This window comes from Coregonus clupeaformis, unplaced genomic scaffold, assembly GCF_020615455.1.
Source record: "Coregonus clupeaformis isolate EN_2021a unplaced genomic scaffold, ASM2061545v1 scaf3398, whole genome shotgun sequence".
In the NCBI taxonomy this organism is placed as follows: domain Eukaryota; kingdom Metazoa; phylum Chordata; class Actinopteri; order Salmoniformes; family Salmonidae; genus Coregonus; species Coregonus clupeaformis.
This window is the reverse complement of record NW_025536852.1, coordinates 1-22437: the sequence shown is the minus strand read 5'-3', so window position 1 is coordinate 22437 and position 22437 is coordinate 1.

The window sequence follows — 22437 nt, the reverse complement described above, 5'->3', positions numbered from 1 at the left end:
GTAATATATACAATAGCTGAAGGAGGCTGGCTGTTGTAAGATAATTTGGTCAAACAGTGCTGGATGAGAGACTGTAGCCTTTGAAGTGAACCCACCTGTTTTCCATTACAATCCAGTGAGAAGGCGTGATGCACCTGCAGACAGTTTTCGTGGCTCTACATTAAGCACAAGGACGACCAGGCAAACGCTTCCAATCACCAAATCATTTACATTCGGTTTTATCAAGGCATTCAAATATCAGCCTGGTAATGTTACACAGATTAACAACATGATACACAAATGAAGATTGCTTCCCTGTCAAGACAAAGCATGTGTTGGCCTGCTTGTACTTCTTTACGCTATCTTTGTTAATCTTGTAACATCTGATTTGCGGTTTTCCATACAAACCAGACAAAATCAAGTAAGCCCTTTTAGGCTGCTGGAACAAATATCTTAGCTGAACTAATGAGAGAGGCCTTAGGCCCAGTCCATTCAATATGGACAATCTGATTATCAGTTTGGATTGACTTGGGCTCCAGGTGTACAATAATAACTACATGGTTCAGTCCACCTGCATCACTGGCCCTTGGTGTTTGTTGTTTTGTGGCTGTCTGTCACACACAACACGGCACACAAAGAACATGAACCCTACATGTAACCAGGACGGGAACATCTCAATGGCATGTCAAGCCTCCAGACATTCTAACAAACATCAGTGGGGGGAGCCCTACGAATGCACCACACATCATTGGAATTAATGAAGGGTAGAGATGCTCGAGGGAGAGGACACAGGACAGATGGTCATCAATGAGCGAGGTAAGAGAGTGGCTATTTACTTCACTGATAGAGAGTTAGGGTGAGACCCCAATACGTATGTAGTAGCATTGACGTGCTGCATGTAGGAGTGAAATAAACAGCGCCGGAGAAGATGGCTGCCGTTTTACAGCCCTCTAACCAATTGTACTATTATGTGTGTTTTTCCGCGTTATTTGTAATTTATTTTGTACATAATGTTTCTGCCATCGTCTCTTATAACCAAAAAGAGCTTCTGGATATCAGGACAGCGATTACTCACCTCGTATTGGACGAAGATTTTTTCTTCAACGAGGCGGCCGCGAAGGATATCATACAGACACCCGACAAGGCCCAAATCCCCGTCATTCGCGTGAGGAAGAGACGGAGATATCGTGGACGTAGATCGGGGTGCCTTGTAAGGATCCGACGGCGAGCGAGTAAACTGCCTCTTCCATCAATCCTATTAGCCAACGTTCAATCATTTGAAAACAAATTGGACGACTTAAGATTACGGTTATCCTACCAACGGGACATTAAAAACTGTAATATCTTATGTTTCACCGAGTCGTGGCTGAACGACGACAATGATAACATTCAGCTAGCAGGCTATACGCTACATCGGCAGGACAGAACGGCTGACTCCGGTAAGACAAGGGGTGGCGGTCTGTGTATATTTGTAAACAACAGCTGGTGCACAAAATCAAATACTAAGGAAGTCTCGAGGTTTTGCTCGCCTGAGGTAGAGTATCTTATGATAAGCTGTAGACCACACTATTTACCAAGAGAGTTTTCATCTATATTTTTCATAGCTGTCTATTTACCACCACAAACCAACGCTGGCATTAAGATTGCACTGAATGAGTTGTACAAGGCCATTAATCAACAGGAAAACGCTCATCCAGATGCAGCGCTCCTAGTGGCCGGGGACTTTAATGCAGGGAAACTTAAATCCGTTCTACCTAATTTCTACCAGCATGTTAAATGTGCAACCAGAGGAAAAAAAACTCTAGACCACCTTTACTCCACACACAGAGACGCATACAAAGCTCTCCCTCGCCCTCCATTTGGCAAATCTGACCATAACTCTATCCTCCTGATTCCTGCTTATAAGCAAAAACTAAAGCAGGAAGCACCAGTGACTCGGTTAATAAAAAAGTGGTCAGATGACGCAGATGCTAAGCTACAGGACTGTTTTGCTAGCACAGACTGGAACATGTTCCGGGATTCTTCAGACAGCATTGAGGAGTACACCACATCAGTCACTGGCTTCATCAATAAGTGCATCGATGATGTCGTCCCCACAGTGACCGTACGTACATACCCCAACCAGAAGCCATGGATTACAGGAAACATCCGCACTGAGCTAAAGGGTAGAGCTGCCGCTTTCAAGGAACGGGACTCTAACCCGGACGCTTATAAGAAATCCCGCTATGACCTCCGACGAACCATCAAACAGGCAAAGAGTCAATACAGGACTAAGATTGAATCGTACTACACTGGCTCTGATGCTCGTCGGATGTGGCAGGGCTTGAAAACTATTACAGACTACAAAGGGAAGCACAGCCGCGAGCTGCCCAGTGACACAAGCCTACCAGACGAGCTAAACCACTTCTATGCTCGCTTCGAGGCAAGCAACACTGAAGCATGCATGAGAGCACCAGCTGTTCCGGATGACTATGTGATCACGCTCTCCGTAGCCGATGTGAGTAAGACTTTTAAGCAGGTCAACATTCACAAGGCCGCAGGGCCAGACGGATTACCAGGACGTGTACTCCGAGCATGTGCTGACCAACTGGCAAGTGTCTTCACTGACATTTTCAACATGTCCCTGACTGAGTCTGTAATACCAACATGTTTCAAGCAGACCACCATAGTCCCCGTGCCCAAGGACTCTAAGATAACCTGCCTAAATGACTACCGACCCGTAGCACTGACGTCTGTAGCCATGAAGTGCTTTGAAAGGCTGGTCATGGCTCACATCAACAGCATTATCCCAGAAACCCTAGACCCACTCCAATTTGCATACCGCCCCAACAGATCCACAGATGATGCAATCTCTATTGCACTCCACACTGCCCTTTCCCACCTGGACAAGAGGAACACCTACGTGAGAATGCTATTCATTGACTACAGCTCAGCATTCAACACCATAGTGCCCTCTAAGCTCATCACTAAGCTAAGGATCCTGGGACTAAACACCTCCCTCTGCAACTGGATCCTGGACTTCCTGACGGGCCGCCCCCAGGTGGTAAGGGTAGGTAACAACACATCTGCCACACTGATCCTCAACACGGGGGCCCCTCAGGGGTGCGTGCTCAGTCCCCTCCTGTACTCTCTGTTCACCCATGACTGCATGGCCAGGCACGACTCCAACACCATCATTAAGTTTGCCGACGACACAACAGTGGTAGGCCTGATCACCGACAACGATGAGACAGCCTATAGGGAGGAGGTCAGAGATCTGGCCGTGTGGTGCCAGGACAACAACCTCTCCCTCAACGTGACCAAGACAAAGGAGATGATTGTGGACTACAGGAAAAAAAAGAGGACTGAGCACGCCCCCATTCTCATCGACGGGGCTGTAGTGGAACAGGTTGAGAGCTTCAAGTTCCTTGGTGTCCACATCACAAACAAACTATCATGGTCCAAACACACCAAGACAGTCGTGAAGAGGGCACGACAAAGCCTATTCCCCCTCAGGAGACTGAAAAGATTTGGCATGGGTCCTCAGATCCTCAAAAAATTATACAGCTGCACCATCGAGAGCATCCTGACTGGTTGCATCACCGCCTGGTATGGCAACTGCTTGGCCTCCGACCGCAAGGCACTACAGAGGGTAGTGCGTTCGGCCCAGTACATCACTGGGGCAAAGCTTCCTGCCATCCAGGACCTCTATACCAGGCGGTGTCAGAGGAAGGCCCTCAAAATTGTCAAAGACTCCAGCCACCCTAGTCATAGACTGTTCTCTCTGCTACCGCACGGCAAGCGGTACCGGAGTGCCAAGTCTAGGTCCAAAAGACTTCTCAACAGCTTCTACCCCCAAGCCATAAGACTCCTGAACAGCTAATCATGGCTACCCGGACTATTTGCACTGCCCCCCCACCCCATCCTTTTTACGCTGCTGCTACTCTGTTAAGTATTTATGCATAGTCACTTTAACTCTACCCACATGTACGTATTACCTCAACTACCTCAACTAGCCGGTGCCCCCGCACATTGACTCTGCAACGGTACCCCCCTGTATATATAGCCTCCCTACTGTCACTTTATTTTACTTCTGCTCTTTTTTTTTTCTCAACACTTTTTTTTGTTGTTGTTTTATTTTTACTTTTTTTGTTTAAAATAAATGCACTGTTGGTTAAGGGCTGTAAGTAAGCATTTCACTGTAATGTCTGCACCTGTTGTATTCGGCGCATGTGACCAATAAAATTTGATTTGATTTGATTTGATTTGAGTGACATGATTGATATTGAACATAGGCAGAGGGGGAAGGCACTCAGGGGAATAGAGCTGTCAGGGTGGCAGTACTAATTTGGTACTGTTGAGCATGTTACTATGATGCAAAGGCACCTGAGGGACACACGCTGATGAGAGAAACATGTAGGGACAAGCATGCAAAAGGACACACACATGCACACACACACACACTTGCATGTCCATATTCCCACCCACACTCCTATGGCCACCATGTTATTGAAAGGATCGCTGACCTTCTGGTTTCCCCCAATGTCCCATTGGTCATGACCTCAATACGCTTCTCCATCTGCTCCCCAAATGTTACAGTGGAACATTTCACTGGACAGACAAATGACGGAATATACTGGTGGTCCTCTCCTCACCTCTTCTCTCTCCTCACTGTTTTTCTGTCCCTCTCACTGAGATATTGTGACCTGCAGCCCTCTGCCTCCAATGTAATTTTCTGCGCCTAGAGCTCATTTGAGATGGGGTTCCATCGGATGGTGGCCTTTTGCACGTGGCACAGACAGGCTCAAGGGAAGGACAGCGGCACAACACCAAATAAAAATCTAAGATTATAATGCAAACAGCCCCACAGGTCTCTTTAATGATTAAGGTGAGCCCCAGACTCTGGCTCTGACTCTGCACCGCAATACTAATGAGCAGTCTCATGGACGGGGAAATGTCGAGGAGAGTGACTGGCATAGTAAGTGGTTCCTCATCTCACTGTGGGTTTCACTTACTCAACACCAGCACAGTTAGCTAACACGCTATGTTATGATGACTGGCCATGAAATCTAAATCCCAAAGAACAGAGGGAAAAACAAAGACAAAGGAGGGGGGAGAGAGAGAGAGAGAGAGAGAGAGAGAAAAGAGAATAGGAGAATTCCATTGTCATGTGTTTCCCAAAGCAAGTGGAGCCTGTAAATTTGATGAAGCGGCCCATTCAATTAGCTCCCGACATCCACAGCTGTTCCCTGGGGAGTCGTCCTCACAGATGTTCAGTGTGCTGTTGTCTGCAAATCCCAGAGACTCTCTGCTCTCCCCCTCCCTCTCTAGCCTACTCTATTTCTCCTCTCCTCTCCCTCTTTCTCTAGTCTCCTCTCCCTCTAGCCCCCTCTCCCTCACCCTCTAGCCTCCTCTCCCTCTTCCTCTCCTAGCCTCCTCTCCTCTCCCTCTAGCCTCCTCTCCTCTCCCTCTTCCTCTCCCTCTAGCCTCCTCTCCTCTCCCCCTCCCTCTTCCTCTAGCCTCCTATCCTCTCCCTCTCCCTCTAGCCCCCTCTCCCTCTCCCTCTCCCTCTCCCTCTCCTATTCACTCTCCAGACAACACAACAAGGTCCAGGCTGACTGAAGGGTTATAAAGAGCTAGCAGACACTTACTGGTCTGAATCTGAAATCTCAGACCTCTGCAGCTTGTTATTGCTCAAGGACAAACAGACACTCTGCCTCATAAATGGCTCACTTACTCACCAAGATAGTTTGTTTTTGCCTATTTTAATAACGGCCAGACAGGGAGTGACAGATGCACAGAGGCTTTCCTTATGTGGACACAGACACAGACACAGACTATCACGTTTCAGGAGAAGACCCAGATGCAGACAGTGTCGAAGTAACAAAAGTTTATTACAAAAACAGGGGGCAGGCAAATGACAGGTCAAGAGCAAGCAGAGGTCAGTAATCCAGATCTGATTCGCCGGTCTACTGAGCCACCGGTCTGAGCGCACCACCTCGGCAACACCGGAATGGAAACCCAACGCACCCTAATCACCTCCAGCGCATCTGCACCTCATCATCTCATCACCACCACTATATAGCCCTGGACTGTTCAGTGTTGTGTTGTGTGTGATTGTTAGTGTCATGTCGTGTACTCGCTCTTTGTTGTTCTCTTGCTCAGTGTTAAGTAAACCTTTTCATTGTTGATTCCTGCATCTGCGTCCTGCCTCTTCGTATCCTCAGTACTCGTCACAAGAAGTCAATAATCCAGGGTGGTGTGACAAGGTACAGAAAGGCAGGCAGGCTAGGGGTCAGAATGGTCAAAACCAGGAAAACCAGAAAACTGGAACTTGAGAAAGACAGGAGGAAGGGGGAAACGCTGGTAGGCTTGACGAAACAAAACGAACTGGCAACAGACAAACAGAGAACACAGGTATAAATACACTGGGGATAATGGGGAAGATGGGCGACACCTGGAGGGGGTTGGAGACAATCACAAAGACAGGTGAAACAGATCAGGGTGTGACACACACACACACACACACACACACTGACCAGCCCTTTGTGACAGACAGAGTGATCTGATACAGCCCTGGGTACCACTTCATTATGTGGAGTCTCACTGATAAGAGAACAGCTATACAACTATTTTCTTTCTCTATGGACCCTGGCTAAATATCATTATTCATTTGGTTCCCAGGCTCTAGGTCATGATTAGCCTACACATACTACAGTATTGGCCCAGAAATTCCTGCCAAAGGCCACAAATATGGCTTGCTCTTTACCAAAGGTTATAAAACCACATACCATCTTACAAAACTCCAGTTATAAAAGCAGCAGAATTGGCTGCCTTCCTTCCCTTTGGATAATTGAAAATTTTATTTATTTTGGACAGGTGTTGAATGTGGAGCTTCTTGCTGAAATTCCCACTTTAAACTCAGCCTCCTTTAAGGTCAGGGGTCAGGAGTGTGAACGTAGGAACTTAAGACACCTCACCCCGTTCTCTCACCCCCTCAGCCGCTCACCTAACCCCAATCTCAAATCACTGCTTGGAGAGAGAAGGCCATTGGCCTGAATAACATACAAACACAGAGAATATGTTCACATTTTAATCCACAGCAATGGTTGGCCTCATGTATATCATTCAGTCAGACTGTGTTCATAAATTGTGCTGCAATAGGCAGTAGGCTATAATGAATAGAGGTGCACAATATTCTTCACTCCCGTGACTAGACTCCATGCATGTCTTGTGTTACCTATAATACACAATTAAGTCTCAGTTGACAAGCATGATAAGAAAATAGACTATTCCAATAAATACATAACTGCCCTTGTTCTCCCCAGACTAAAGAGCAGAGCAGAGTATTTCTCATTGATGTAGCTATGCTGTTCTGAGCGGCGGATGCCAAAGTATTTCACTTCAGAGGTAGGGAGAGAGGAAGGGGGAGAGGGATAGAGATAGAAATAGAAATAGAGATAGAGATAGAGATAGAGATAGAGATAGAGAGAGAGAATGGAAAGAAGAGGGAGAGAGCCGTGCAAACCCACATGCAGGGCCAAGCCAAAAAACGGCTAGAGTATTTGTTCTCGGCTGCCTGATTTAGAGCGCTGTCATTTGGGATTTAGATGGGCAGGTTAAAACACTGTCCAGGCATTTCCTGACGGCACACGGTGTGAGGATAAACCTTGGCTGCTTCCACTTCACCAGATATAGATACAGACGCTAGACAGAGGGCCATGTTCTTTCTCCATGTCAGCCCTGGTCTGTGGAGAGGCATGGTGGTAGGTCCAGACAGTGTCACACACACAGACCACCAGAGAGTCTCTACACCTCCCTTCTACATCCTAGATCTACAGTATACTGTTCCCACCACACAGCAGGACATTAACTCTGTATACACCACTATTCCAATCCCTGAAGGCACATACAGTGAGGGAAACAAGTATTTGATCCCCTGCTGATTTTGTACGTTTGCCCACTGACAAAGAAATGATCAGTCTATAATTTTAATGGTAGGTTTATTTGAACAGTGAGAGACAGAATAACAACAAAAAAATCCAGAAAAACGCATGTCAAAAATGTTATAAATTGATTTGCATTTTAATGAGGGAAATAAGTATTTGACCCCTCTGCAAAACATGACTTAGTACTTGGTGGCAAAACCCTTGTTGGCAATCACAGAGGTCAGATGTTTCTTGTAGTTGGCCACCAGGTTTGCACACATCTCAGGAGGGATTTTGTCCCACTTCTCTTTGCAGATCTTCTCCAAGTCATTAAGGTTTCGAGGCTGACGTTTGGCAACTCAAACCTTCAGCTCCCTCCACAGATTTTCTATGGGATTAAGGTCTGGAGACTGGCTAGGCCACTCCAGGACCTTAATGTGCTTCTTCTTGAGCCACTCCTTTGTTGCCTTGGCCATGTGTTTTGGGTCATTGTCATGCTGGAATACCCATCCACGACCCATTTTCAATGCCCTGGCTGAGGGAAGGAGGTTCTCACCCAAGATTTGACGGTACATGGCCCCGTCCATCGTCCCTTTGATGCGGTGAAGTTGTCCTATCCCCTTAGCAGAAAAACACCCCCAAAGCTTAATGTTTCCACCTCCATGTTTGACATTTACATTTACATTTTAGTCATTTAGCAGACGCTCTTATCCAGAGCGACTTACAGTTAGTGAATACATATATATATATATATATATTTTTTTTTATACTGGCCCCCCGTGGGAATCGAACCCACAACCCTGGCGTTGCAAACGCCATGCTCTATCAACTGAGCTACATCCCTGCCGGCCATTCCCTCCCCTACCCTGGACGACACTGGGCCAATTGTGCGCCGCCCATTTGACGGTGGGGATGGTGTTCTTGGGGTCATATGCAGCATTCCTCCTCCTCCAAACACGGCGAGTTGAGTTGATGCCAAAGAGCTCGATTTTGGTCTCATCTGACCACAACACTTTCACTCAGTTCTCCTCTGAATCATTCAGATGTTCATTGGCAAACTTCAGACGGCCCTGTATATGTGCTTTCTTGAGCAGGGGGACCTTGCGGGCGCTGCAGGATTTCAATCCTTCACGGCGTAGTGTGTTACCAATTGTTTTCTTGGTGACTATGGTCCCAGCTGCCTTGAGATCATTGACAAGATCCTCCCGTGTAGTTCTGGGCTGATTCCTCACCGTTCTCATGATCATTGCAACTCCACGAGGTGAGATCTTGCATGGAGCCCCAGGCCGAGGGAGATTGACAGTTATTTTGTGTTTCTTCCATTTGCGAATAATCGCACCAACTGTTGTCACCTTCTCACCAAGCTGCTTGGCGATGGTCTTGTAGCCCATTCCAGCCTTGTGTAGGTCTACAATCATGTCCCTGACATCCTTGGAGAGCTCTTTGGTCTTGGCCATGGTGGAGAGTTTGGAATCTGATTGATTGATTGCTTCAGTGGACAGGTGTCTTTTATACAGGTAACAAGCTGAGATTAGGAGCACTCCCTTTAAGAGTGTGCTCCTAATCTCAGCTCGTTACCTGTATAAAAGACACCTGTGAGCCAGAAATCTTTCTGATTGAGAGGGGTCAAATACTTATTTCCCTCATTAAAATGCAAATCAATTCATAACATTTTTGACATGCGTTTTTCTGAATTTTCTTTGTTGTTATTCTGTCTCTCACTATTCAAATAAACCTACCATTAAAATTATAGACTGATCATTTCTTTGTCAGTGGGCAAACGTACAAAATCAGCAGGGGATCAAATAATTTTTTCCCTCACTGTATACAACCGACTAACATATACATGGGCACAGGCCAGCGGAAGAGTATATTGACATGTTGTTGTCAAAGACATCACTCCAGAAGTCCTGTAAATACACTGTTACACAGACAATTATTTGTGTATAAAGAGAGAATATACTGGAAACGGTGAACATCTATCCCAGACAGTTCCAGTTGAGATTCAAAGTTTTGACTGGTCTTCAGTCTATTGCCATTGTTCACAACAACAGACCTATTTGAAGATAGAGAAGAGAAGAAGAGAAGGCAGTTCAGTAATGGCTGTAAGCAAGCCTGACTCAACAGTACTATTCACTGATTCAATGACTGGCGGCTCTTTGGAAACACTTTCATTTTTCTGCCCAATCTCATCCCCACTGTTTGAGGTGCGTTTTAGAGACAGGCTATTGGTCATGGCTCAGAACAAATGCATTGGACCAAATGCATCATCAATACAAAGTGTCCTCTAATTACCAAGTTTGTAATAAGCACAAATTGTATTTTGTTTCTGTTCATTATCAGGACAATGGACTCACACTAATGGCATTAACCATCTCACTACAAGTCAAATTGGTCCTCTGTAGCTCAGCTGGTAGAGCACGGCGCTTGTAACGCCAGGGTAGTGGGTTCGATCCCCGGGACCACCCATACACAAAAAAATTTATGCACACATGACTGTAAGTCGCTTTGGATAAAAGCGTCTGCTAAATGGCATATTATTATTATTATTTATTATCAAATAGGTTGAAAGAAGTAACCTACAAATTACTGCCACCTAGTGGCTGCCGTGGTGGGTAAACGTGTAATGATTGACACTAGTTGAAAGGTATATTTGCAGATGCTCTGACCTAGATTAACCTGGTCAGTCTATGTCATGGAAAGAGCAGGTGTTCCTAATGCTTTGTACACTTAGTGTATATACCCATCACCCACCCACCAATGCACACATATGTAGACCCATTTGTATCTATGTTTTGTCCTGCAGTGAAGAATATAATGCGTACCACACATGAACCCCAGGCTAACCTGAAACCAACCCACTCTACATTCCCTTCTCTGGCGCATTCGAAAGCCTGCGGGCAGCCTATATGTTAGAAGCATATGGAAGTGGTGTGTTTCCATTTTCCTCAATAAAATAATGATAGTGTAGGTGGACGATTGAGTGGGGTGAAGAGTATAACACCGTAGCTATGTTGCTGGGTTGCATGCTCTCTGCATATTAATGTCCTCTGCAGTGAATCAGCCAGACCTCCAGTAAGCTGATACTGCCGTCCACTGTCTTTGTCTCTCATAGGACACCTTCACAGAGTACACATACGACCTACAGACTACACTAGAGCTCCCTTCTGCAGGCATGATGCAGTGCATAACTACATAACACTACTGTAAGAGGTTGGAGGACATGACAGTGGATGAATAATAGCAGATAGGGTCACATAATGTAATAGCCGATGCTGTTACTTAGCGTATGGCTGAATGTATAAGTATGAGTGAACCTAAGTGGTACATAATTATACTACCATATTAATGGGACGTTGATGAACAAGTGATTCATATTCCTTATAGGTTACTGTACCCAGTCATAACAACTCTGGGTTCCATGTAGGCCTAAGGGGAATTAGGATGACACATTTTAGGATGAGAGCCCCAAACATTATGGTGACAGTCTACACTACAGGAACGGCAGCAGGTGTGGCTTTGGAGAGGGTAAAGACTAGCAGAGAACTTATGATTCTGCTTGCATCTTCGATGTGCCCTTAAAGAAATGCTGGGACAAAAAAAAAATCAATAAAGGGAAGGACATATTATTCTTCTCATGGTGCACTTCTCAGGTCTTTATCAAGCTGCACCCCTGCCATTTCCTCCCCCTTCTCTTTTATCCAGTAGTATTCACTCTCAGCCCTTTCAGCCCGAGCTGCTGGATTCTCCTCCACCAGAGAGATAAGAGGGATGCCCTTTCTTCACCGGAGGAATAAAAATGCAGCATCCGTCCCCGTCCTGCCGTTCAAAAAACCCCACAGGACTCTGGCTCCTCGTCCCGCCCGCCACGGCAGAAATGTCATCCGAACCCGGCAATAAATCACATGGTCCTGTGATGCGTTTACTTAGTACAGTGAGGAGAATGGCTGTCATCCTATGTTCTTATTTACTCCTGTACACCTCCAGACACGCAGGCCTCGCCACTCCTACTGCTCCATCTCTCTGTCTCTGACACATGCATACACACACACCTTTTTATAGGATGATAACGTCCTATAAAATAGGTGTTACAGGAGGGGGTCGCAGTTCCGGAGCAACCCACTAGGTGTCATCCTCCGACAACCTTAGGCACCTCCTCACTCACAGTCTGGACTAATCATTATCCTATTGGTGTCACCTGTGTCTACCTGTTTACCTGTGTATTTATGCCCTCACTTCCCTTGCTCTGTTTTCTCTGCTACTTCTTGATGCCAAACAGTACTAATCAGTGTCTGATCGTGAGATGTATGTACAGGTACTTGAGAAGTGTTCTCCCTTTTTCATTGTTGTTGTCAGTTGTAGTTAGTATTTCGTATGTTTGCTGTCAGCCTTTCTTTTTTCGTGACAAGTCCGTTATTTTGTATCCTGGTTTTGGGACCACCAGTAAAGATCCTTGTTTCACCATCTCTGCCTACTACCTACTGTCTATTCTGCACCGCACCTGGGTCACACCTCACACCAACCCTTACAAAAAGGTACAGGACACTAAAATAGCATTACAGATAGTTACTCGGTGCTCCTTTGTTGTGAATTGAAACACCTCTTCCAAGAAATGAAATAAGCCTCCAAGAATAATCAATAGGCAGCACTCGGTAACCACCACACAGGAACAATTCTAAAAGAGCACCTACTTTTAAGTCTGCCCAGTCAAGAGGACAAAATGCCAGACTGTTATTATCGTTCTGAAATGCAATCTCCAACAAGCCAATAATGTACAGTACTCAAAGCACTAGACAGAATATCAATCGTTCTAGGAAAAGGCCCCCAGTGAAATCTATGTATGTGGGCAGAGCATAGGTTCATCATGTATGCGTTGACTACTTGACTACTGCAGCACCCACCCAGGCTCTCAGAGGGCTCTTCCTGCTTCCTCTACACTCAACAACTGAACACTTAACATTCTACTGAGCCCCTCTTAGCCCTAACATGACACCATGTACTTTATTTTGGCCTCCAAGAACCGTAGAGGTTGTAAAAGTGGTCAGGAGCAAAAAAGGAAGATCCTCTCTCCTCTCTCTCTTAGTTGTAACATGAAATAAAGCAGCCGCAGCCAAAGACAGCTCCGAAACGATTTGATAAAAGCATCACCAGGCAATTGCTGTGCAGCTGCCCACATGAGAATAAGAGGGCATAACCTTGTGCAGTGACATTGTCATCATTAAGCCCACAGAGAGGGAAAACAGGCGCTGCTGTTCTGTGATCACACTGTCTGTCTGGCTCTCTGGAGCAGAGCAGGGCAGGGCTCGCCTCGCACTGTTGCCTGGCTGACTCTCCTCCCTCTCTGTTCCCTCTCTCCCCAAAACTACATGATGATGGCCAACGAGACCATGACATGAAAAAGCAGAAAGTGTCATCAAAATAACACAATTTAACTAGGCGACTCAGATCCTCTGGCCCTCTGATCTCCTGTGGTCATTAGTGGGAAGGCTGTGCTCTTACAGAGGCTTATGGAGGAAGATGTCTAATGCCAGAAGTTAAGTCTTTGCAAAGTATTACAGACTAGGACCCACTGTCCCAGTTAGGCTTTATAATCACTATACAATGCATGATTTTGCTGATGATCATGGATGATAGCTAATGCATAAGTATTTTGATGTTAGTAACCATTCATTGAGTGATGAGGGTGAGTTCTTAGTGAAAGAAAAAGCCAGGTTTGCGTGGGTGTTCAGCCTAAAAATGACTAGTCTCTTCTTGCCAGCCTCAGGGATACAGGCACGGATACTTTATATGAGTCTCCCTAACAGCAGCACAGTCTGTCCTCTCCTCTGCTCTGCTCTGTCTGCCTGCTGCACCGGCACCAAAAACAAGGACAAAAGTTAATTTCAAAGGCATGACTCAACTCGAAGTCCTTGTTAAAGTCCTTCCTCCACCCTTTATTACAGCTGGTATTAGTCAAGCAATGCTATTAGAGACATTTCCGCCGCTGACCATCAATGGCCCGCCTGGGTAATACTGAACAGACCAAACATACAGTATCATTCCTTTTTTTCCATGCCTGTTTTTCATTTGTGCGCCAATATTGCTACTGATTTCATAAGGGGGGCAGAAGGTGAGCCAGTTGGGAGAGATCATCTGGTTGTTGTGCCTGATCATGCTGCCAGTTGGACTTTGTCTCAACAAGTTAATCATCTTTGTGTTTGTCCCCAATGCAGTGGAGGGAAATGTCCATAGGGGGAGCAGCAGGGGGAAATGTCCATAGGGGGAGCAGCAGGGGGAAATGTCCATAGGGGGAGTAGCGGGGGGAAATGTCCATAGGGGAAGCAGCAGGGGGAAATGTCCATAGGGGGAGCAGCAGGGGGAAATGTCCATAGGGGGAGCAGCAGGGGGAAATGTCCATAGGGGGGAGTAGCGGGGGAAATGTCCATAGGGGGAGCAGCAGGGGAAATGTCCATAGGGGGAGCAGCAGGGGGAAATGTCCATAGGGGGAGCAGCAGGGGGAAATGTCCATAGGGGGAGTAGCGGGGGGAAATGTCCATAGGGGGAGCAGCAGGGGGAAATGTCCATAGGGGGAGTAGCGGGGGGAAATGTCCATAGGGGGAGTAGCGGGGGAAATGTCCATAGGGGGAGTAGCGGGGGGAAATGTCCATAGGGGGAGCAGCAGGGGGAAATGTCCATAGGGGGAGTAGCGGGGGGAAATGTCCATAGGGGGAGTAGCGGGGGGAAATGTCCATAGGGGGAGCAGCAGGGGGAAATGTCCATAGGGGGAGTAGCGGGGGGAAATGTCCATAGGGGGAGCAGCAGGGGGAAATGTCCATAGGGGGAGCAGCAGGGGGAGTAGGTGGCTGACTAGTGGTGGCTATTCAGCAGCCTGATGGTCTGGGGGTAGAAACTATTGGCCAGTCTTCCAGTTTTTGCCATGATGCTCCTGTACTGCCTGCGTCTGAGTGATTGAAATGGGGAGAACAGGGCATGGCTTGGGTGGCTGGGGTCCCTGATGATCTTCTTGGGCTTCCTGCGACACCTGGTGTTGTAGGTGTCTTATAGGGCAGGCAGTGTGCACCCAGTGTGTACCCATCACCTCGGCTGCACCTATTGCCGTACCAGGCAGTGATGCAGCCCAACAGTAAGCTCTCGATGGTGCTACTGTAGAACACTGTGAGGGTCCTCAGAGTGAGGCCGAATTTCTTCAGCATCTTGAGGTTGAAGAGTCACTGTCGTGCCTTCTTCACCACGGTGTCTGTGTGGTTAGACCATTTCAGCTTCTCTGAGATGTGTACGCAGAGGAATTTGAAGTTATTGACCGTCTCCACGGCGGCCCCGTTGGGGGCGTGTCCAGCCTGGTTCCTCCTGAAGTCCAAGGAGTGTTTTTTTAGGGGGTAGATCAGCTTTAACATTGCAGATAGATTGCAGCTTCCATCAATGTAATTGTCTACATCATTTCCAATCCCCCATCAATTTTTTGGGTAAATATACAGTTGAAGTCGGAAGTTTACATACACCTTAGCCAAGTACATTTAAACTCAGTTTTTCACAATTCCTGACATTTAATCCTAGTAAAAATTCCCTGTCTTAGGTCAGTTAGGATCACCACTTTATTTTAAGAATTTGAAATGTCAGAATAATAGTAGAGAGAATGATTTATTTCAGCTTTTATTTATTTTATCACATTCCCAGTGGGTCAGAAGTTTACATACACTCAATTAGAATTTGGTAGCATTGCCTTTAAATTGTTTAACTTGGGTCAAACGTTTCGGGTAGCCTTCCACAAGCTTCCCACAATAAGTTGGGTGAATTTTGGCCCATTCCTCCTGACATAGCTGGTGTAACTGAGTCAGGTTTGTAGGCCTCCTTGCTCACACAGGCTTTTTCAGTTCTGCCTACACATTTTCTATAGGATTGAGGTCAGGGCTTTGTGATGGCCACTCCAATACCTTGACTTTGTTGTCCTGAAGCCATTTTGCCGCAACTTTGGAAGTATGCTTGGGGTCATTGTTCATTTGGAAGACCCATTTGCGACCAAGCTTTAACTTCCTGACATTTCTTGAGATGTTGCTTCAATATATCCACATAATTTTTTTTCCTCATGATGCCATCTATTTTGTGACGTGCACCAGTCCCTCCTGCAGCAAAGCACCCCCACAGCATGATGCTGCCACTCCCGTGCTTCACGATTGGGATGGTGTTCTTCGGCTTGCAAGATATCCCCTTTTTTCTCCAAACATAACGATGGTCATTATGGGCAAACAGTTCTATTTTTGTTTCATCAGACCAGAGGACATTTCTCCAAAAAGTACGATCTTTGTCCCCATGTGCAGTTGCAAACTGTAGTCTGGCTTTTTTATGGCGGTTTTGGAGCAGTGGCTTCTTCCTTGCTGAGCAGCCTTTCAGGTGATGTTGATATAGGACTCGTTTTACTGTGGATATAGATACTTTTGTACCTGTTTCCTCCAGCATCCTCACAAGGTCCATTGCTGTTGTTCTGGGATTGATTTGCACTTTTCGCACCAAAGTACGTTCATCTCTAGGAGACAGAACGCGTCTCCTTCCTGAGCGGTATGACGGCTGCATGGTCCCATGGTGTTTATACTTGCATACTATTGTTTGTACAGATGAACGTGGTACCTTCAGGCGTTTGGAAATTGCTCCCAAGGATGAACCAGACTTGTGGAGGTCATTAAGTTCTTGGCTGATTTCTTTAGATTTTCCCATTATGTCAAGCAAAGAGGCACTGAGTTTGAAGGTAGGCCTTGAAATACATCCACAGGTACACCTCCAAATGACTCAAATGATGTCAATTAGCCTATCAGAAGCTTCTAAAGCCATGACATCATTTTCTGGAATTTTACAAGCTGTTGAAAGGCACAGTCAACTTACTGTATGTAAACTTCTGACCCATTGGAATTGTGATACAGTGAATTATAAGTGAAATAATCTGTCTGTAAACAATTGTTGGAAAAATTACTTGCGTCATCCACAAAGTAGATGTCCTAACCGACTTGCCAAAACTATAGTTTGTTAACAATTTGTGGAATGGCTGAAAAACGAGTTTTAATGTAAACTTCCGACTTCAACTGTATATACACTACCAGTCAAAAGTTTGGACACACCTACTCATTCCAGGGTTTTTCTTTATTCATACTATTTTCTACATTGTAGAATAATAGTGAAGACATCAAAACTATGAAATAACACATATGGAATCATGTAGTAACCCAAAAAGTGTTAAACAAATCAAAATGTATGTTATATTTGAGATTCAAATAGCCACCCTTTGCCTTGATGACAGCTTTGCACACTCTTGGCGTTCTCGCAACCAGCTTCATGAGGTAGTCACCTGGAATGCATTTCAATTAACAGTTGTGCCTTCTTAAAAGTTAATTTGTGGAATTTCTTTCCTTCTTAATGCGTTTGAGCCAGTCAGTTGTGTTGCGACAAGTTAGGGGGGTATTCATAAGATAGTCCTATTTGGTAATAGACCAAGTCCATATTATGGCAGAAACAGCTCAAATAAGCTAAGAGAAACGACATTCCATCATTACTTTAAGACATGAAGGTCAGACAATCTGGAAAATTTCAAGAACTTTGAAGTTTCTTCAAGTGCAGTCGCAAAAACCATCAAGCGCTATGATGAAACTGGCCAAATAAATGGTTCACAGAGTTCAAGTAACAGACACATCTCAACATCAACTGTTCAGAGGGAACTGTGTGAATCAGGCCTTCATGGTCGAATTGCTGCAAAGAAACCACTACTAAAGGACACCAATAAGAAGAAGAGACCAGCTTGGGCCAAGAAACACGAGCAATGGACATTAGACCAGTGGAAATTTGTCCTGTGGTCTGATGAGTCCAAATTTGAGATTTTTGGTTCCAACCGCCGTGTCTTTGTGAGACGCAGAGTAGGTGAACGGATGAACTCCACATATGTGGTTCCCACCTTGAAGCATGGTGGAGGAGTTGTGATTGTGTGGGGGTGCTTTGCTGGTGACACTGTCTATGATTTATTTAGTATTCAAGACACACTTAACCAGCATGGCTACCGCAGCATTCTGCAGCGATACGCCATCCCATCTTGTTTGTGCTGAGTGGGACTATCATTTGTTTTTCAACAGGACAATGACCCAACACACCTACAGGCTGTGTAAGGGCTATTTTACCAAGAAAGAGAGTGATGGAGTGCTGCATCAGATGACCTGGCCTCCACAATCCCCCGACCTCAACACAATTGAGATGGTGTTTAGCTCCTCCGGTAGGATGGCGTTGGTGACCGCAATGTGGCTGGCTTTTTTTTGTAATCCGTGATCGTTATGAGCCCCTGCCACATACGCCTTGTGTCCGACCCGCTGAACTGCTCCTCCACTTTGTCTTTATACTTGTGTTTCGGCATCTTGATCGATCTGCGTATGTTGTATTTGTACTGTTTAACCAAACTATTGTCCCCGGTCACCTTGCCCTTTTTGTGAGCAGAATATCTCTCTTTCATTATTCCTACAAGGCTGCTATCAATCCCCATTTTTAATTTCAGGAACGTTTTGAAAGACACTATCGGTATCACGTAATTGATGCATTTTTTAAATGAATCCGGTACCTGAGTCGGCGTATTCATTGATGTTATCTCCAGAGGTGACCCGGAACATATTCCAGTCCACGTGATCAAAACAATCTTGTAGGCTGTCTATACTTTATATACGTTATATTTAGGATGACTGCCAATCATAAAATGATAGGGCCGCCTCTGGCTCTGAGCAATCTAGCTACTTACGCTATGCTGTGTCACACCTGCTCCCCAGCAATGCTGATTCCTACAAATGTCAATAAGTAGGAATGATGACTGTACTGTAAATTGGATCTTAATCATTGTTGGGGCATTTGTAACATTTGTAAATGTATAATGCATATATTGATGGAGTCATGAATAAATACTGGTCCAATAATGCAGACCTCAGGTAATGCCTGTGTCTTGGAGAGTCCATATATGTCTTATTTGAGGAATGGCCTCTGTTTGGAGATTAATCATGTTTGGACATGGGTTGGAGATTAATCATGTTTGGACGCGGGGACGGGAGTTGAGCGGGGATGGGGATGTGGAGCGGGTGGCGCAGCGAAATGGCTCCTATCCTGGGTCCACTGGGGACAAGCAGGATGCTTGAGGGACTCTGATTAATTGGGAGCCTGTTGCATGGTGCTGCAAGGGGCTGGCTCCAGGTAGGGTCTCCATTCACTCTGGAGAGGGAGAGAGGATGGGTAGGGGGCTGCATCAGAGAAGAGGGGTTCCATTGCTCAATTAGATTCCTGCGGGGATCTTTAGCATCTCTAATAAACGATAATAATAACTGATATGTTACAGCATTACTTTACAGTTGCCCAGTACCACTGAGAAAAATATAGAATCCCCCCCCACAAGTTAATTTTATTTTACAAGAGGATTGGAGTGTATGTGTAGATGATTAATCAAATTAAGACTTAGCCAGTGTTGTGTTTGTGTGCCTTGCAGAATGTGGAGAATTAACCTCCGTTGGTTCATGTTTTCCTGTAGTAGTAGTTTTTTGTTGTGCTTGTGTATTTAAGTGCGAGCGATTAAGCATGAAGAGTTATGTGAATGGACGATCATTACAGCCATTTAGAAATGAGTACTGTGTAGAATCCCAAGCAGAATAATAGATGATGTCTTTGTTTATGGAACCTTTGTTTTAAGGGGAGTGTACAGAGCGTATGGTTTGTGAGTGTACTCAAATAATGGGACACTTAACTCACTGGGGTGCAAAACATTTCAATGGATGCAATTAAAGCAAGGCAACTCTAATTTGTCAATGCACTCATGCCTATCAAATTGATCACACTTTTTCAGCAGCGGATTCTGAATTGCATTGAGGGGGGAAGGAAAACATTTGGTCAGCGGTTTCTTTTCCATCCTTTTCACGTGGGTTTGCTCTTCTTGTGTGAGGCGCACTCAGGTGCTAATGTTCTGCAGCTACTGGAGGAGAGAGAGTTGGGCAGGCAGCAGGCGGGAAAGAGCCCCCAGTGTCGCTAGCTGCTCCATGGTGTACACTATGAGAGAAGAGATTGGCGCCCTGCACACACACACACACACACTAGACATCCTGTCAAGAAAGAGGTCAGCTGAAAGAGGAAGCCAGATAAATTACACGTCCACACTGACAAAGGAGTTGGATTGAGGGAAGGTGCATTGTGGGTCTCTCCCAGGGCCTGGATTTGTCTCAGTTGAGTAATGGTGTTGGGCCCGGTGCTGGTTGATCATACATGCAATCAGTGTGAACCAGATGCTTTCAGAAGACTCAAATCCAGTCTGTGAGAGGACTGTTGGTTTCCCAGGCCCCCCGGTGCTCCCCAGGGTGGTCATTAGTGACGGTTAAAACGTCATCTCATCTTCACCAGTAGATGGCGTGGATGTCCCAACTCTGCTGCTGCCATACCAGAGGTTTTTTCCTGCTTCCTTCCTTTGACTAGTTTTATAATGATGTTGCTGAATCACATAAGAGTGCAGCATCCCTCTCACTCTCTCTCACCAGGCTGGCTCTCCATAAGAAATGATGCGTTAGATCTTCTCTGCTGAAAGTCCCTCGTTTTTTTTCTTTGTTAATGCACAGAGCTCCATCATAGAGCCACCAAAATGTTTCTTCTTCTTTCTGTACAGTGATAGAGAAATCCAGCTTTGATCACTGACCTAATTAATGAACCAATTGATGAATGCAAATACCAGATTAGCTATGCAAATGTCACAGCGGAAAACAAATACTCTGCCCTCATTTGGAACTTCTGAAGGCTCCGAAAGAAATTATAAATGCATGAGACAAGATCTTGTTCATGATACATTTAAGAAAAAATAAAGCTGTGGATTAAGATCTGCGGCTGAGCTGAGTGAGGAGCTTTTGGGGGACATTGGGGCAGAGAAGGGGAAAGGGAAGGGACATCACACTTGCACTGGTGAAGCCCTGATGTGAGGAGAAAATAATGAAAAAAGAGCGGAGAGGCTTAAAAAAGTCATCTTTCTAAAATTACCAGATTTTTCCACAAGCCTGTGCCATGTACTAAGGATCAGCGGTCCTCCATATGCTACTCATGCCCGTTTCTGCACTGGAGGGTCCAGGGATTAAGCTGCTGGCCTTGGAAATGAAGCCAAACTGGTCTGAGATTCACTGTGCCATATATACACACACATATATATATATATATATATATATATATATATATATATATATATATATATATATATATACACACACACACACACACACACACACACACAGGGCAGGGGAGAGGAGAGGGAGCTTAAATTCTACTTAAATTCACACTCTTCTTTAACTATTTGACAAACTGCTCTCTGACTGCCCCATGTACATTTTTGCCTTGGCATCGCTATTATTATACAGTTTAATACCTAAATAAAGGACAACATTCTAAAAACACAGGGTAAAGACTCCCGCCTCTCTCCCTATATGTATGTGATGGCATTCAGAAAGCCCAGGGTTGTCAGAGCAGTGCTGTGTTGGTTGGTCTCCAACGCATGCAGCAGCAGCCGATAATGCCATTATCTGGCTGGATTTGCATAGGTAAGTGGCAGCACTCTGGTGGAACCGAGCTATGATGCAGCAGGAGGCTGACCCAATGCCAAGATGTTGAGACAGAAACATTTTCCCTCAGCCTGCTAAAAGGTTAAAACAGCTTGCTACCCCACTCTCTCCTCTCCTCTCCATGGGCCTCAGTGGCAGCCGTCAAAGCTCTGCTGTATGACTAACCAGAGTACACTAGTCAGAAAGCCTCTGCTGGCTGGGTTACCAGACTTGTACACTAGTCAGAAAGCCTCTACTGGCTGAAAGGGGCCTTCGATGACTGATTTGTGATTTTACATGACTTCAAAGACATTAACAGAAGTGATACTGTGCTTTAAAAACAGGTCTAGCCTCCACATAAGAAGAAAACAATGATTTTTAAGAAGGAGGGAAAGCTCTTAGAGTAAAGTGCCTGCTGAACCAAAGCAGCCTCAGTAAAGAGTGGAGAAAATCCTGTCGACCTTGAGCCAAATGACACTTTAAGCTATTGACAACACTTCCATAGTGACCAACTTTGTGGTTTCAGCTCCAATATTGAGTGAAACAAAGGTGGCACTTAGGAATTCAGGAGCTATTCAACCTGGCTAGACTCCAAATTGTGAGAGGGTGAGAGACCCAATGGATCACTTAAGACTAGGCTGAACATTATTACTAAACTACTACAGAAGTAGAGACTGTTGTACAAAGCCTCTGTACTCCCATCCACCCTGAACTAACACAGACCTCTAGCCCATCAAGTCTAACCAGACCCCCGTGGACTCATCTGCAGGGAGAATGGAAGGATTACAAAATCAACAGAGCTCAATGTGAATCTGACCCATTCATCACCTGAAAGAGACACTCATCCTCAACTCATTGTAGGATCATCTTATCTCCACCACTACACATGCAGCTCCCTGTGGACTTCTTATACAGTAGCTTGCAAAAGTATTCATCCCCCTTGGTGTTTTTCCTATTTTGTTGCATTACAACCAATATTTTTT